Source organism: Coregonus clupeaformis, chromosome 26, assembly GCF_020615455.1.
Source record: "Coregonus clupeaformis isolate EN_2021a chromosome 26, ASM2061545v1, whole genome shotgun sequence".
Classification (NCBI taxonomy): domain Eukaryota; kingdom Metazoa; phylum Chordata; class Actinopteri; order Salmoniformes; family Salmonidae; genus Coregonus; species Coregonus clupeaformis.
In genome coordinates, this window is record NC_059217.1 from 33683954 (window position 1) to 33701348 (window position 17395).

At 44.0% G+C, this 17395-nt stretch overlaps 3 pseudogenes; all 3 read right to left on the reverse strand.

Annotated features, from left to right (window-relative positions):
• Nucleotides 1-369: 369 nt before the first annotated feature.
• Nucleotides 370-4724, reverse strand: LOC121540209 (annotated as a pseudogene).
• Nucleotides 4725-6629: 1905 nt separating this feature from the next.
• On the reverse strand, nt 6630-10971 carry LOC121540211 (annotated as a pseudogene).
• Nucleotides 10972-12889: 1918 nt separating this feature from the next.
• LOC123481957 lies at nt 12890-17155 on the reverse strand (annotated as a pseudogene).
• Between the last annotated feature and the right edge of the window lie 240 nt (nt 17156-17395).

A 17395-nucleotide genomic window follows, 5' to 3' on the forward strand; every position in this document is an offset into this window, starting at 1 on the left:
TGGATCCCAGAACAATGTTCTGGTCGTACTGCCAATTGCTCTGAGAAGGAGGTCACAGTCACCTACACGTACCATTTCTAAAAACATAGTTCCACTTTGACATTATGGGGTATTGTGTGTAGATCAGTGACACAAAATCTCAATTGAATCTAATTTAAATTCAGGCTGTAACACAACAAAACGTGGAAAAAGTCAAGGGGTGTAAATACTTTCTGAAGGCAATGTAAATATTTGGTCACATTATTCATTTTGTGTATGGTTTCCTAGAAACATGGGGTGGTTCCACTAACCCTTTGGCACAACTTACCCCACTCTGCCTACTAACCATAACTAAACACAGGTCACTGCTTTCAAATCAACCAGAAGTCATTCACCTTTGCATATCTTTAATGGATACAAAGTACACAGTTGTATGACAGGGAAATCAATAGTCTATTCAAAAGTGTAAAAAGAAGGAAAAAGAAATACAAACACTATGTTCAGTATATATATTGAGAGAATATATAATTGGACCTGGAAAACGTGTAATTTTAGTAAATCTGCATTAGCAAGTTGCTTTTAGTTCAATATTGAGTGCTCTGTAAATTGCAGTTACCTGTAGTTGACTCAATAAAATACACAGTACAAAAAATATATGATTTAGTAAGGATATCATGTAGTCTATGCCTCTCTGTCCAGTGAATCTCAACAATAACAGCTGTTTCCTGCTTCTTCCAGCCAGCCATTGTTTGTAGACACCATGTGGTGCTCTATGTTTTGATCAGAGTGAGGGGAAGTGGTCAGTGAGAGGAGGTGGTCACCGCGGCAGGGCTCGGACCAGGAACTCTGCTGGGGAGTGAGTGAACCCCAGGACCCCCTCCAAACTGGGCATGGCTCCAGGGACTGGAGACAAGGAGAAACACTGGAGCAAGGAGGAGAAGAACAGGAACAGCTCCATACGAGCCAGATGCTCCCCCACACACGCACGCTTACCTGAAGAGACACACACACATTTAATCTGAGGAGACACACACGCTTACATGAGGGAGATATGTGACTGACTGGGATTGAATCCGGATCATTTGTTAAAAGCTCAGGGGCGGCAGATATCCTAGTGGTTGAAGATGCAAGCCAGCAACCGAAGGGTTCAACTGAACAAAATCTGTTAGGAAGTGAGCTGGCAAAAGGAGAGTTGCTGGTATCAAATCCTATATGATATTGCCTACTCTTGTGCCCTTGAGCAATGCACTTAACCCCCCAAAACAACTGCTCCCTGGGCACCCAGTGTGGCAGCCCCCCGCACCTCTCCAAAAACCTGTATACGTGTGTCTTTCAGACGGGTTGGGTTAAAAGCGTATGTCAAATTTCAGTTGGACCTTCTGTGCAATTGACCAATAAAGGGATCTTAATGTTAAGTTTTCGGTCACAGGCAAGGTTACTCATCACACAAGTTTATAATGAAAACATGAAAACACAACCAACAGAGATCATAACCTGAGCAACAAATAATACATGTTGGATGGATAGTCTGTTGGATCACCTGCTGAGAAAGGCAGGAAGGCGTCTCTCCTTCTGAACTGTCCGTCAGAATCCAAGAAGTGCTCTGGGTTGAAAGTGTATGGCGTTTCCCACTCGTCTTTGTCAAACAGCACCGAAGACAGGCTGGTGTTGATGGCCGTCCCCTGAATAGCACAGAGAAACTGTAACTCACAGACTGCCCACCTGCTCAACAATGTGCAGAGCAGGACTATAGCCTATAACCATATGGCTGCTACAACTGATTAAGTTGGTAGATGAATGACTAACTGTACAAATCATCCATGGATTTTGGTAGCTATTGTTTTTATTCTGCTAGCCTTGAGAGCTGAATGTCACAAAAGTTCAGGGACAACAAGTATCATTCACTTGATACATGGAGGGACTCAGGAGTGTTGTTAATGCTGTATCTAATTTTTCTTACCTTGGGTATGAAATATCCACCCAGTATTGTGTCTTTGTTGGCCATCTTGGGGAAACCCAGCGGCAAAACGTTTCCTATCCTCTGTGTCTCATGGATGACAGCGTCAGTGAAGGGCATGTTGGGTCTGTCAGACATGTTGGGCTGGCGGGACTGTCCTATCACTCTGTCTATCTCAGCCTGGACCTTCTCTGGAGGGATGAAGGAGATGGGATCAATCAATCAATAGATCAATCAATCAATAGAGCAACCAATCAATATATCAATCAATCAATATATCAATCGATCAATCAATCACAGGGGTGCTGTAGAAGAGTCGACTCACCCTGTATCTCTGGGTAGTTCATCATGTAGACCAGGGCCCAGCGTAAGGTGGTGGCAGCGGACTCCATGCCAGCCTCGATCAGGTCCAGAGTACACACCACCAGAGTGTCTGTGTTAAAGCCAGCTTTAGGGTCCTCCTTCCTCTGAGGACGTTAAAGGAGAAGGTGGATTGGAATGTGGCAAAAGAAAAGAAAACATGACTGGACATGAAATGTCTGTCTGGTGGAGGTGGTTCGCTACATTCACATGATGTGTGTTTTTGACCTTTGTCCTAGTGTTGGCTACTGTTCTGGTACCATACCTTCTCAATCTCTGTGAGGTACGTGTCTATGTAGTCCCGGGGTTCCTCTGGGTCCCAGTCCTCCTGGTGCTTCTCTATCTCTGCCTGCAGGAAGTCTGTGATCTGGTGGTAGTTGGAGTGGATGGTCTGGTGGGGACCAGGCAGGTACTTCAGGATGTGTGGGAAGGCATCATACAGCTGGGACAGGGAGGGACACAGTTACACACACAGATCAGACTACAGGAGAACAGTTATGTTGATTTTCCTGTTTATATGTGCACAATAGTTTTTATGATAAAAGGATAGGATTTTTCAGGTAATTCACCAAAATAGTTTTGTGATGGACAAGGACATGAGCTATGACCACTGAGAGCTAGGCTCTAGGTTAAACATCTCATCTGAAGGAGTTAAGACCAGTAACCAGCCAACAACTTGACACCAACCTGAGCCCGAGCAGAGCCGGATAGTATCACAGCCTCGTTGTCCAAGCGTAGGAGCTTCTGGAAGTTTTCATCGCTGTACTCGAGCGATGGCCGAACACCACAAAAGAGATAATGTTCCCCACCGCGTTGTTCAGGATGTAATGGGGGTTGAACCCTCCTCCTGACAGTAACATAGACATCATACTGGCTATGCAAAGCTTCCAGTCTGGATTCTCTCGTCAACTGTTGTCCTGCATGTGTCTTTATTATTGTATTATTAGAAAGTGAAGTATAAGCGGACCAAAGGCACATGAAGGTTACACTTATTCTATAGGGGACACAGTTTACATTATATATTGATAGAGTGTGCAAGTATCAAGTGTGTTCTCACAACGTTACGACAGGAATGTGTACAGTACATGTCTTGTGGTTATGTCTACAGTGCAGTGTTGTTATTTCTATAAAATAAAAAGCAGTAATCCTAACCCTAAAAGTACTGTATATATACCCTGCTCTTCTCTGAAGGCCTCACACAGGAAGTTGCTCTCCAGCTGGATGTAGTGCTCCAGTCCCTTCTTCCCTTCTCCGAAGTATCGCAGGTGGGTGTGGGCAAACTTTCTCTGGGTCTTCCACATGTGACCGTTGCTTAGAGCGATACCTGAGGCAAGAGGAGAGGTAGAGATTAAGAATCAGGTATTGGGTGGATCTCAATAGTCTAAAATGGTCTTCCTCTCCTTGTCTCCTTTCCCCCATCTGCAGTGATAGGTGCATTTGGCAGGTGGAACATTAATTCCTGGTATGCATCCTTTTTCAGCTATTTCAGATGAAGGAGGGGAAGCGAAGTAGACAAGCTTCTTTAGATTATTGACAATATATACATAATGCAGAATTTTTATATCGAACATGTTTACCCTCTCCAAAAAAGACACAGGAGTGCTTTCTAGTGCCCACATTATTTCTCACTGGAGCCCGGCCTGGTCAGAAGTGGTGCACTATATAGGGCATAGAGTGCCATTTGGGACCTAGCCACGGACTCACCAAGGCCTTTGAAGGTGACATGAAACAGAGGGACGATGGGCCGGTCAAAGAAACTGTCCAGTTGGTTGACCAAAGCTTCCTTCACCATCTTATACCCTGAGATAAACACTACCCTGTCACTGCCTCGACGCAGGCTGAACACTGGACCATAGTCCTCAGCCATCTGCAGGGAAGGAAGGAATGGTGGTGACACATTTATTACATTTTTATAAAATATTTAACCTTTATTTAGAGAATCCCAATTGAGACCACAGTTTATTTTTCAATGGTGACCTGTATAAAACACGCCACATGCAAGTCAAATCTGTGTCAAGGATTTCACTGAACTAGTAAAGAAATAGTAATAGTAACATAAGTCATTAGTAATAAAATATTACTGATTAACATTAGCAATGATTATATGAGTATTTATCTGACCTTGTCAATGGTCTTGAAGTCGAGCCCTGTGAAGACATTTCCCAGGAAAGGTACAGACCAGGGTCCAGGGGGGAAGTTAGGTGGAGTTCTGTTTCTGACAATGTCCACCACCAAGAGAAACACGAAGATAAACACCAGCCAGCCCTTCACATCGAAACAGTCCAATACCGCCTGCAGAACCATGGTGAGAACATCTGTTTTTGCAGACCCTAAGACAGGTTGAACACTCTCTGTGATACTCTCTCTCTCTCTCTCTCTCTCTCTCTCTCTCTCTCTCTCTTTCTCTCTCTCTGAAGCCCTCCTCTTTCTGTTTCTCTTACTTTTAGCAGCCTCTCCACTGCCAAGCCTATCGTTAGCAGTGGTTACTATAAGAGGATGAAAACGAGGCTGCTCGACCATTAACTTGTGGTCTCAGGAGGAGAGTTGTTATGTAATGGGGGCCTTTCAGAGTTTCTGAGAAAAACAAAGGAATTCCAGACATGCAGGAGAGGGAGCATGAACTTCCTCCCTAACATGCACTTTTGTTAACTTTTTCATGAGCTTTTTAACTAGCAGTGATCATGTTAGAAGTAGGCTTTCTACAGAATAAACCAACAGACCACTTAAACAACAATAACATTCTCAGTAACAGTCGCATATTTTTTGTTGTTGTTGCTATTACTGTGGTATGTTGGTGTTTATCTACCTTAGTTTAATGCACTGAGTGTAAGTTGCTCTGAATAAGAGTGTCTGCTGAGGGCCTCCCGAGTGGCGCAGTGGTCTAAGGCACTGCATCGCAACAGACCCGGGTTCGATCTTGGGCTGTATCACAACCGGCCGTGATTGAGAGTCCGGGTTAAGCGGGCGGGTGTTAAGAAGCGCGGTTTGGCAGGTCATATTTCGGAGGACGCATGACTGGCTGTATCACAACCGGCAGTGGTTGGGAGTCCCATAGGGCGGCACACAATTGGCCCAGCGTCGTCCAGGTTAGGGGAGGATTTGGCCAGGGGGCTTTACTTGGCTCATCGTGCCCTAGCGACTCTTTGTGGCAGACCAGGCGCCTGCAGGCTGACCTCAGTCGTCAGGTGAACAGCGTTTCATCCGACACATTGGTGCAGCTGGCTTCCGGGTTAAGCGGGCGGGTGTTAAGAAGCGCGGTTTGGCGGGTCATGTTTCGGAGGACGCATGACTCGACCTTCGCCTCCCGAGCCCATTGTGGAGATGCATTGATGAGACAAGATCAAAAAAGGGGGTATAAAAATAAAAAATAAAAAATATTAAAAACACACAAAAATGTGTCTGCTGAATGAAAAAAAATTTAAACGTTAAAAACAAACAATTGCAAAGCATGCTGGGTATTATTATAATGAGCTCCTTCCCCAAACAAGTACACATTTGGTCAGTGTGGACCAGATCCAAATCTGAACGAATCATAGACATCTAGACTATGTTGCACAAGTTTGAACATCACATTTACTTTACTTTATGTACTCTACTGTGCTCTACTGCATTGTACTGTAAAGTACTATACTCTACTTTTCTTTACTGTACTGTGTACTGTACTATAATGTACTGTACTCTACTGTCCAAACTTGTGAAACATAGATGTCTATGATTGGTTCAGAGTTGGTCCAAAACCAAATCTGAACCAATTATAGAGGTCTATGTACTTATTATGTGACTTGTTAAGCAAATGTTTACTCCTGAACTTATTTAGGATTGCCATAACAAAAGGGATGATTACTTATTGATTCAAGACATTTCAGCCTTTCATTTGTAATTTATTTGTAAATGTTGGTTCCTGCATTTGACTGATGAGGCTTCTTCTCTCAAAGCTGAGACCTTGAAACTGAGATACTCCTTTTGGATCCCAGAACAATGTTCTGGTCGTACTGCCAATTAATCTGAGAAGGAGGCCACAGTCACCTACACGCACCATTTCTAAAAACATAGTTCCACTTTGACATTATGGGGTATTGTGTGTAGATCAGTGACACAAAATCTCAATTGAATCCATTTTAAATTTAGGCTGTAACACAACAAAATGTGGAAAAAGTCAAGGGGTGTAAATACTTTCTGAAGGCACTGTAAATATTTGGTCACATTATTCATTTTGTGTATGGTTTCCTAGAAACATGGGGTGGTTCCACTAACCCTTTGGCACGACTTACCCCACTCTTCCTACTAACCATAACTAAACAAAGGTCACTGCTTTCAAATCAACCAGAAGTCATTCACCTTTGCATATCTTTAATGGATACAAAGTACACAGTTGTATGACAGGGAAATCAATAGTCTATTCAAAAGTGTAAAAAGAAGGAAAAAGAAATACAAACACTATGTTCAGTATGTATATTGAGAGAATATATAATTGGACCTGGAAAACGTGTAATTTTAGTAAATCTGCATTAGTAAGTTGCTTTTAGTTCAATATTGAGTGCTCTGTAAATTGGAGTTACCTGTAGTTGACTCAATAAAATACAGAGTACAAAAAATATATGATTTAGTAAGGATATCATGTAGTCTATGCCTCTCTGTCCAGTGAATCTCAACAATAACAGCTGTTTCCTGCTTCTTCCAGCCAGCCATTGTTTGTAGACACCATGTGGTGCTCTATGTTTTGATCAGAGTGAGGGGAAGTGGTCAGTGAGAGGAGGTGGTCACCGCGGCAGGGCTTGGACCAGGAACTCTGCTGGGGAGTGAGTGAACCCCAGGACCCCTCCAAACTGGGCATTGCTCCAGGGACTGGAGACAAGGAGAAACACTGGAGCAAGGAGGAGAAGAACAGGAACAGCTCCATACGAGCCAGATGCTCCCCCACACACGCACGCTTACCTGAAGAGACACACACACATTTAATCTGAGGAGACACACACGCTACATGAGGGAGATATGTGACTGACTGGGATTGAATCCGGATCATTTGTTAAAAGCTCAGGGGCGGCAGATATCCTAGTGGTTGAAGAGGCAAGCCAGCAACCGAAGGGTTCAACTGAACAAAATCTGTTAGGAAGTGAGCTGGCAACAGGAGAGTTGCTGGTATCAAATCCTAGATGATATTGCCTACCGTTGTGCCCTTGAGCAATGCACTTAACCCCCCAAAACAACTGCTCCCTGGGCACCCAGTGTGGCAGCCCCCGGACCTCTCCAAAAACCTGTATACGTGTGTCTTTCAGACGGGTTGTGTTAAAAGCGTATGTCAAATTTCAGTTGGACCTTCTGTGCAATTGACCAATAAAGGGATCTTAATCTTAATGTTAAGTTTTCGGTCACAGGCAAGGTTACTCATCACTCAAGTTTGTAATGAAAACATGAAAACAGAACTAACAGAGATCATAACCTGAGCAACAAATAATACATGTTGGATGGATAGTCTGTTGGATCACCTGCTGAGAAAGGCAGGAAGGCGTCTCTCCTCCTGAACTGTCCGTCAGAATCCAAGAAGTGCTCTGGGTTGAAAGTGTATGGAGTTTCCCACTTGTCTTTGTCAAACAGCACCGAAGACAGGCTGGTGTTTATGGCCGTCCCCTGAATTGCACAGAGAAACTGTAACTCACAGACTGCCCACCTTCTCAACAATGTGCAGAGCAGGACTATAGCATATAACCATATGGCTGCTACAACTGATTAAGTTGGTACATGAATGACTAACTGTACAAATCATCCATGGATTTTGGTAGCTATTATTTGTATTCTGCTAGCCTTGAGATCTGAATGTCACAAAAGTTCAGGGACAACAAGTATCATTCACTTGATACATGGAGGGACTCAGGAGTGTTGTTAATGCTGTATCTAATTTTTCTTACCTTGGGTATGAAATATCCCCCAGTATTGTGTCTTTGCTGGCCATCTTGGGGAAACCCAGCGGCACAATGTTTCCCATCCTCTGTGTCTCATGGATGACAGCTTCAGTGAAGGGCATGTTGGGTCTGTCAGACATGTTGGGCTGGCGGGACTGTCCTATCACTCTGTCTATCTCAGCCTGGACCTTCTCTGGAGGGATGAAGGAGATGGGATCAATCAGTCAATAGATCAATCAATCAATAGAGCAACCAATCAATATATCAATCAATCAATATATCAATCGATCAATCAATCACAGGGGTGCTGTAGAAGAGTCGACTCACCCTGTATCTCTGGGTAGTTCATCATGTAGACCAGGGCCCAGCGTAAGGTGGTGGCAGCGGACTCCATGCCAGCCTCGATCAGGTCCAGAGTACACACCACCAGAGTGTCTGTGTTAAAGCCAGCTTTAGGGTCCTCCTTCCTCTGAGGACGTTAAAGGAGAAGGTGGATTGGAATATGGCAAAAGAAAAGAAAACATGACTTGACATGAAATGTCTGTCTGGTGGAGGTGGTTCGCTACATTCACATGATGTGTGTTTTTGACCTTTGTCCTAGTGTTGGCTACTGTTCTGGTACCATACCTTCTCAATCTCTGTGAGGTACGTGTCTATGTAGTCCCGGGGGTCCTCTGGGTCCCAGTCCTCCTGGTGCTTCTCTATCTCTGCCTGCAGGAAGTCTGTGATCTGGTGGTAGTTGGAGTGGATGGTCTGGTGGGGACCAGGCAGGTACTTCAGGATGTGTGGGAAGGCATCATACAGCTGGGACAGGGAGGGACACAGTTACACACCCAGATCAGACTACAGGAGAACAGTTATGTTGATTTTCTTGTTTATATGTGCACAATAGTTTTTATGATAAAAGGATAGGATTTTTCAGGTAATTCACCTAAATAGTTTTGTGATGGACAAGGACATGAGCTATGACCACTGAGAGCTAGGCTCTAGGTTAAACATCTCATCTGAAGGAGTTAAGACCAGTAACCAGCCAACAACTTGACACCAACCTGAGCCCGAGCAGAGCCGGATAGTATCACAGCCTCGTTGTCCAAGCGTAGGAGCTTCTGGAAGTTTTCATCGCTGTACTCGAGCGATGGCCGAACACCACAAAAGAGATAATGTTCCCCACCGCGTTGTTCAGGATGTAATGGGGGTTGAACCCTCCTCCTGACAGTAACATAGACATCATACTGGCTATGCAAAGCTTCCAGTCTGGAGTCTCTCGTCAACTGTTGTCCTGCATGTGTCTTTATTATTGTATTATTAGAAAGTGAAGTATAAGCGGACCAAAGGCACATGAAGGTTACACTTATTCTATAGGGGACACAGTTTACATTATATATTGATAGAGTGTGCAAGTATCAAGTGTGTTCTCACAACGTTACGACAGGAATGTGTACAGTACATGTCTTGTGGTTATGTCTACAGTGCAGTGTTGTTATTTCTATAAAATAAAAAGCAGTAATCCTAACCCTAAAAGTACTGTATATATACCCTGCTCTTCTCTGAAGGCCTCACACAGGAAGTTGCTCTCCAGCTGGATGTAGTGCTCCAGTCCCTTCTTCCCTTCTCCGAAGTATCGCAGGTGGGTGTGGGCAAACTTTCTCTGGGTCTTCCACATGTGACCGTTGCTTAGAGCGATACCTGAGGCAAGAGGAGAGGTAGAGATTAAGAATCAGGTATTGGGTGGATCTCAATAGTCTAAAATGGTCTTCCTCTCCTTGTCTCCTTTCCCCCATCTGCAGTGATAGGTGCATTTGGCAGGTGGAACATTAATTCCTGGTATGCATCCTTTTTCAGCTATTTCAGATGAAGGAGGGGAAGCGAAGTAGACAAGCTTCTTTAGATTATTGACAATATATACATAATGCAGAATTTTTATATCGAACATGTTTACCCTCTCCAAAAAGACACAGGAGTACTTTCTAGTGCCCACATTATTTCTCACTGGAGCCCGGCCTGGTCAGAAGTGGTGCACTATAGGGCATAGAGTGCCATTTGGGACCTAGCCACGGACTCACCAAGGCCTTTGAAGGTGACATGAAACAGAGGGACGATGGGCCGGTCAAAGAAACTGTCCAGTTGGTTGACCAAAGCTTCCTTCACCATCTTATACCCTGAGATAAACACTACCCTGTCACTGCCTCGACGCAGGCTGAACACTGGACCATAGTCCTCAGCCATCTGCAGGGAAGGAAGGAATGGTGGTGACACATTTATTACATTTTTATAAAATATTTAACCTTTATTTAGAGAATCCCAATTGAGACCACAGTTTATTTTTCAATGGTGACCTGTATAAAACACGCCACATGCAAGTCAAATCTGTGTCAAGGATTTCACTGAACTAGTAAAGAAATAGTAATAGTAACATAAGTCATTAGTAATAAAATATTACTGATTAACATTAGCAATGATTATATGAGTATTTATCTGACCTTGTCAATGGTCTTGAAGTCGAGCCCTGTGAAGACATTTCCCAGGAAAGGTACAGACCAGGGTCCAGGGGGAAGTTAGGTGGAGTTCTGTTTCTGACAATGTCCACCACCAAGAGAAACACGAAGATAAACACCAGCCAGCCCTTCACATCGAAACAGTCCAATACCGCCTGCAGAACCATGGTGAGAACATCTGTTTTTGCAGACCCTAAGACAGGTTGAACACTCTCTGTGATACTCTCTCTCTCTCTCTCTCTCTCTCTCTCTCTCTCTCTCTCTCTCTCTCTCTCTGAAGCCCTCCTCTTTCTGTTTCTCTTACTTTTAGCAGCCTCTCCACTGCCAAGCCTATCGTTAGCAGTGGTTACTATAAGAGGATGAAAACGAGGCTGCTCGACCATTAACTTGTGGTCTCAGGAGGAGAGTTGTTATGTAATGGGGGCCTTTCAGAGTTTCTGAGAAAAACAAAGGAATTCCAGACATGCAGGAGAGGGAGCATGAACTTCCTCCCTAACATGCACTTTTGTTAACTTTTTCATGAGCTTTTTAACTAGCAGTGATCATGTTAGAAGTAGGCTTTCTACAGAATAAACCAACAGACCACTTAAACAACAATAACATTCTCAGTAACAGTCGCATATTTTTTGTTGTTGTTGCTATTACTGTGGTATGTTGGTGTTTATCTACCTTAGTTTAATGCACTGAGTGTAAGTTGCTCTGAATAAGAGTGTCTGCTGAGGGCCTCCCGAGTGGCGGAGTGGTCTAAGGCACTGCATCGCAACAGACCCGGGTTCGATCTTGGGCTGTATCACAACCGGCCGTGATTGAGAGTCCGGGTTAAGCGGGCGGGTGTTAAGAAGCGCGGTTTGGCAGGTCATATTTCGGAGGACGCATGACTGGCTGTATCACAACCGGCAGTGGTTGGGAGTCCCATAGGGCGGCACACAATTGGCCCAGCGTCGTCCAGGTTAGGGGAGGATTTGGCCAGGGGGCTTTACTTGGCTCATCGTGCCCTAGCGACTCTTTGTGGCAGACCAGGCGCCTGCAGGCTGACCTCAGTCGTCAGGTGAACAGCGTTTCATCCGACACATTGGTGCAGCTGGCTTCCGGGTTAAGCGGGCGGGTGTTAAGAAGCGCGGTTTGGCGGGTCATGTTTCGGAGGACGCATGACTCGACCTTCGCCTCCCGAGCCCATTGTGGAGATGCATTGATGAGACAAGATCAAAAAAGGGGGGGTATAAAAATAAAAAATAAAAAATATTAAAAACACACAAAAATGTGTCTGCTGAATGAAAAAAAATTTAAACGTTAAAAACAAACAATTGCAAAGCATGCTGGGTATTATTATAATGAGCTCCTTCCCCAAACAAGTACACATTTGGTCAGTGTGGACCAGATCCAAATCTGAACGAATCATAGACATCTAGACTATGTTGCACAAGTTTGAACATCACATTTACTTTACTTTATGTACTCTACTGTGCTCTACTGCATTGTACTGTAAAGTACTATACTCTACTTTTCTTTACTGTACTGTGTACTGTACTATAATGTACTGTACTCTACTGTCCAAACTTGTGAAACATAGATGTCTATGATTGGTTCAGAGTTGGTCCAAAACCAAATCTGAACCAATTATAGAGGTCTATGTACTTATTATGTGACTTGTTAAGCAAATGTTTACTCCTGAACTTATTTAGGATTGCCATAACAAAAGGGATGATTACTTATTGATTCAAGACATTTCAGCCTTTCATTTGTAATTTATTTGTAAATGTTGGTTCCTGCATTTGACTGATGAGGCTTCTTCTCTCAAAGCTGAGACCTTGAAACTGAGATACTCCTTTTGGATCCCAGAACAATGTTCTGGTCGTACTGCCAATTAATCTGAGAAGGAGGCCACAGTCACCTACACGCACCATTTCTAAAAACATAGTTCCACTTTGACATTATGGGGTATTGTGTGTAGATCAGTGACACAAAATCTCAATTGAATCCATTTAAAATTTAGGCTGTAACACAACAAAATGTGGAAAAAGTCAAGGGGTGTAAATACTTTCTGAAGGCACTGTAAATATTTGGTCACATTATTCATTTTGTGTATGGTTTCCTAGAAACATGGGGTGGTTCCACTAACCCTTTGGCACGACTTACCCCACTCTTCCTACTAACCATAACTAAACAAAGGTCACTGCTTTCAAATCAACCAGAAGTCATTCACCTTTGCATATCTTTAATGGATACAAAGTACACAGTTGTATGACAGGGAAATCAATAGTCTATTCAAAAGTGTAAAAAGAAGGAAAAAGAAATACAAACACTATGTTCAGTATGTATATTGAGAGAATATATAATTGGACCTGGAAAACGTGTAATTTTAGTAAATCTGCATTAGTAAGTTGCTTTTAGTTCAATATTGAGTGCTCTGTAAATTGGAGTTACCTGTAGTTGACTCAATAAAATACAGAGTACAAAAAATATATGATTTAGTAAGGATATCATGTAGTCTATGCCTCTCTGTCCAGTGAATCTCAACAATAACAGCTGTTTCCTGCTTCTTCCAGCCAGCCATTGTTTGTAGACACCATGTGGTGCTCTATGTTTTGATCAGAGTGAGGGGAAGTGGTCAGTGAGAGGAGGTGGTCACCGCGGCAGGGCTCGGACCAGGAACTCTGCTGGGGAGTGAGTGAACCCCAGGACCCCCCTCCAAACTGGGCATTGCTCCAGGGACTGGAGACAAGGAGAAACACTGGAGCAAGGAGGAGAAGAACAGGAACAGCTCCATACGAGCCAGATGCTCCCCCACACACGCACGCTTACCTGAAGAGACACACACACATTTAATCTGAGGAGACACACACGCTTACATGAGGGAGATATGTGACTGACTGGGATTGAATCCGGATCATTTGTTAAAAGCTCAGGGGCGGCAGATATCCTAGTGGTTGAAGAGGCAAGCCAGCAACCGAAGGGTTCAACTGAACAAAATCTGTTAGGAAGTGAGCTGGCAACAGGAGAGTTGCTGGTATCAAATCCTAGATGATATTGCCTACCGTTGTGCCCTTGAGCAATGCACTTAACCCCCCAAAACAACTGCTCCCTGGGCACCCAGTGTGGCAGCCCCCCGGACCTCTCCAAAAACCTGTATACGTGTGTCTTTCAGACGGGTTGTGTTAAAAGCGTATGTCAAATTTCAGTTGGACCTTCTGTGCAATTGACCAATAAAGGGATCTTAATCTTAATGTTAAGTTTTCGGTCACAGGCAAGGTTACTCATCACTCAAGTTTGTAATGAAAACATGAAAACAGAACTAACAGAGATCATAACCTGAGCAACAAATAATACATGTTGGATGGATAGTCTGTTGGATCACCTGCTGAGAAAGGCAGGAAGGCGTCTCTCCTCCTGAACTGTCCGTCAGAATCCAAGAAGTGCTCTGGGTTGAAAGTGTATGGAGTTTCCCACTTGTCTTTGTCAAACAGCACCGAAGACAGGCTGGTGTTTATGGCCGTCCCTGAATTGCACAGAGAAACTGTAACTCACAGACTGCCCACCTTCTCAACAATGTGCAGAGCAGGACTATAGCATATAACCATATGGCTGCTACAACTGATTAAGTTGGTACATGAATGACTAACTGTACAAATCATCCATGGATTTTGGTAGCTATTATTTGTATTCTGCTAGCCTTGAGATCTGAATGTCACAAAAGTTCAGGGACAACAAGTATCATTCACTTGATACATGGAGGGACTCAGGAGTGTTGTTAATGCTGTATCTAATTTTTCTTACCTTGGGTATGAAATATCCCCCAGTATTGTGTCTTTGCTGGCCATCTTGGGGAAACCCAGCGGCACAATGTTTCCCATCCTCTGTGTCTCATGGATGACAGCTTCAGTGAAGGGCATGTTGGGTCTGTCAGACATGTTGGGCTGGCGGGACTGTCCTATCACTCTGTCTATCTCAGCCTGGACCTTCTCTGGAGGGATGAAGGAGATGGGATCAATCAGTCAATAGATCAATCAATCAATAGAGCAACCAATCAATATATCAATCAATCAATATATCAATCGATCAATCAATCACAGGGGTGCTGTAGAAGAGTCGACTCACCCTGTATCTCTGGGTAGTTCATCATGTAGACCAGGGCCCAGCGTAAGGTGGTGGCAGCGGACTCCATGCCAGCCTCGATCAGGTCCAGAGTACACACCACCAGAGTGTCTGTGTTAAAGCCAGCTTTAGGGTCCTCCTTCCTCTGAGGACGTTAAAGGAGAAGGTGGATTGGAATATGGCAAAAAGAAAAGAAAACATGACTTGACATGAAATGTCTGTCTGGTGGAGGTGGTTCGCTACATTCACATGATGTGTGTTTTTGACCTTTGTCCTAGTGTTGGCTACTGTTCTGGTACCATACCTTCTCAATCTCTGTGAGGTACGTGTCTATGTAGTCCCGGGGGTCCTCTGGGTCCCAGTCCTCCTGGTGCTTCTCTATCTCTGCCTGCAGGAAGTCTGTGATCTGGTGGTAGTTGGAGTGGATGGTCTGGTGGGGACCAGGCAGGTACTTCAGGATGTGTGGGAAGGCATCATACAGCTGGGACAGGGAGGGACACAGTTACACACCCAGATCAGACTACAGGAGAACAGTTATGTTGATTTTCTTGTTTATATGTGCACAATAGTTTTTATGATAAAAGGATAGGATTTTTCAGGTAATTCACCTAAATAGTTTTGTGATGGACAAGGACATGAGCTATGACCACTGAGAGCTAGGCTCTAGGTTAAACATCTCATCTGAAGGAGTTAAGACCAGTAACCAGCCAACAACTTGACACCAACCTGAGCCCGAGCAGAGCCGGATAGTATCACAGCCTCGTTGTCCAAGCGTAGGAGCTTCTGGAAGTTTTCATCGCTGTACTCGAGCGATGGCCGAACACCACAAAAGAGATAATGTTCCCCACCGCGTTGTTCAGGATGTAATGGGGGTTGAACCCTCCTCCTGACAGTAACATAGACATCATACTGGCTATGCAAAGCTTCCAGTCTGGAGTCTCTCGTCAACTGTTGTCCTGCATGTGTCTTTATTATTGTATTATTAGAAAGTGAAGTATAAGCGGACCAAAGGCACATGAAGGTTACACTTATTCTATAGGGGACACAGTTTACATTATATATTGATAGAGTGTGCAAGTATCAAGTGTGTTCTCACAACGTTACGACAGGAATGTGTACAGTACATGTCTTGTGGTTATGTCTACAGTGCAGTGTTGTTATTTCTATAAAATAAAAAGCAGTAATCCTAACCCTAAAAGTACTGTATATATACCCTGCTCTTCTCTGAAGGCCTCACACAGGAAGTTGCTCTCCAGCTGGATGTAGTGCTCCAGTCCCTTCTTCCCTTCTCCGAAGTATCGCAGGTGGGTGTGGGCAAACTTTCTCTGGGTCTTCCACATGTGACCGTTGCTTAGAGCGATACCTGAGGCAAGAGGAGAGGTAGAGATTAAGAATCAGGTATTGGGTGGATCTCAATAGTCTAAAATGGTCTTCCTCTCCTTGTCTCCTTTCCCCCATCTGCAGTGATAGGTGCATTTGGCAGGTGGAACATTAATTCCTGGTATGCATCCTTTTTCAGCTATTTCAGATGAAGGAGGGGAAGCGAAGTAGACAAGCTTCTTTAGATTATTGACAATATATACATAATGCAGAATTTTTATATCGAACATGTTTACCCTCTCCAAAAAGACACAGGAGTACTTTCTAGTGCCCACATTATTTCTCACTGGAGCCCGGCCTGGTCAGAAGTGGTGCACTATATAGGGCATAGAGTGCCATTTGGGACCTAGCCACGGACTCACCAAGGCCTTTGAAGGTGACATGAAACAGAGGGACGATGGGCCGGTCAAAGAAACTGTCCAGTTGGTTGACCAAAGCTTCCTTCACCATCTTATACCCTGAGATAAACACTACCCTGTCACTGCCTCGACGCAGGCTGAACACTGGACCATAGTCCTCAGCCATCTGCAGGGAAGGAAGGAATGGTGGTGACACATTTATTACATTTTTATAAAATATTTAACCTTTATTTAGAGAATCCCAATTGAGACCACAGTTTATTTTTCAATGGTGACCTGTATAAAACACGCCACATGCAAGTCAAATCTGTGTCAAGGATTTCACTGAACTAGTAAAGAAATAGTAATAGTAACATAAGTCATTAGTAATAAAATATTACTGATTAACATTAGCAATGATTATATGAGTATTTATCTGACCTTGTCAATGGTCTTGAAGTCGAGCCCTGTGAAGACATTTCCCAGGAAAGGTACAGACCAGGGTCCAGGGGGAAGTTAGGTGGAGTTCTGTTTCTGACAATGTCCACCACCAAGAGAAACACGAAGATAAACACCAGCCAGCCCTTCACATCGAAACAGTCCAATACCGCCTGCAGAACCATGGTGAGAACATCTGTTTTGCAGACCCTAAGACAGGTTGAACACTCTCTGTGATACTCTCTCTCTCTCTCTCTCTCTCTCTCTCTCTCTCTCTCTCTCTTCTCTCTCTCTGAAGCCCTCCTCTTTCTGTTTCTCTTACTTTTAGCAGCCTCTCCACTGCCAAGCCTATCGTTAGCAGTGGTTACTATAAGAGGATGAAAACGAGGCTGCTCGACCATTAACTTGTGGTCTCAGGAGGAGAGTTGTTATGTAATGGGGGCCTTTCAGAGTTTC